Consider the following 729-nt stretch of genomic DNA (forward strand, 5'->3'; position numbering starts at 1 on the left):
TAAACCTAAACCTAAAACCCTAAACCCTAAAAACCTAAACCTAAACCTAAACCCTAAAACCTAAACCTAAACCTAAACCCTAAACCTAAACCCTAACCCTAAACCTAAACCCTAAACCTAAACCTAAACCTAAACCAAACCCTAAACCCTAAACCTAAAACCTCCTAAACCTAAACCTAAACCTAAACCTAAAACCTAAACCCCTAAACCTAAACCTAAACCCTAAAAACCTAAACCTAACCCTAAACCCTAAACCCTAAACCCTAAACCCTAAAAAACCTAAATTTACCCTAAACCTAAACCTAAACCTAAAACCTAAACCCTAAACCCTAAAACCCTAAACCCTAAAAAACCCCTAAAACCCCTAAAACCTAAACCTAAACCTAAACCCTAAACCTAAACCTTAAACCCTAAACCTAAACCTAAAACCCTTAAAACCCCCTAAACCCCTAAACCTAAAACCCTAAACCTAAACCTAAAAAACCCTAAACCTAAACCCTAAACCTAAAAAACCTAAACCCTAAACCTAAACCTAAACCCTAAAACCCTAAACCTAAACCTAAACCCTAAACCTAAACCTAAACCCTAAACCCTAAACCTAAACCCTAAACCCTAAACCTAAACCTAAAAACCTAAACCCCAAAACCTAAACTAAACCTAAACCTAAAACCCAAACCTAAAACCTAAACCCTAAACCCTAAACCCTAAACCCTAAACCCTAAAACCCTA

The 729-nt window shown here is 36.6% G+C and overlaps 1 long non-coding RNA gene across 1 annotated transcript; it reads right to left on the reverse strand.

The window, feature by feature from the left end:
- Window positions 1-244: 244 nt before the first annotated feature.
- LOC128041304 (uncharacterized) lies at window positions 245-729 on the reverse strand. The gene is made up of 3 exons (XR_008196080.1): window positions 684-729; window positions 316-337; window positions 245-270 (listed from the first exon to the last, which is right to left on the reverse strand). It is a non-coding gene; the product is annotated as an uncharacterized LOC128041304 (long non-coding RNA).

This window comes from Gossypium raimondii, chromosome 5, assembly GCF_025698545.1.
Source record: "Gossypium raimondii isolate GPD5lz chromosome 5, ASM2569854v1, whole genome shotgun sequence".
Lineage (NCBI taxonomy): Eukaryota > Viridiplantae > Streptophyta > Magnoliopsida > Malvales > Malvaceae > Gossypium > Gossypium raimondii.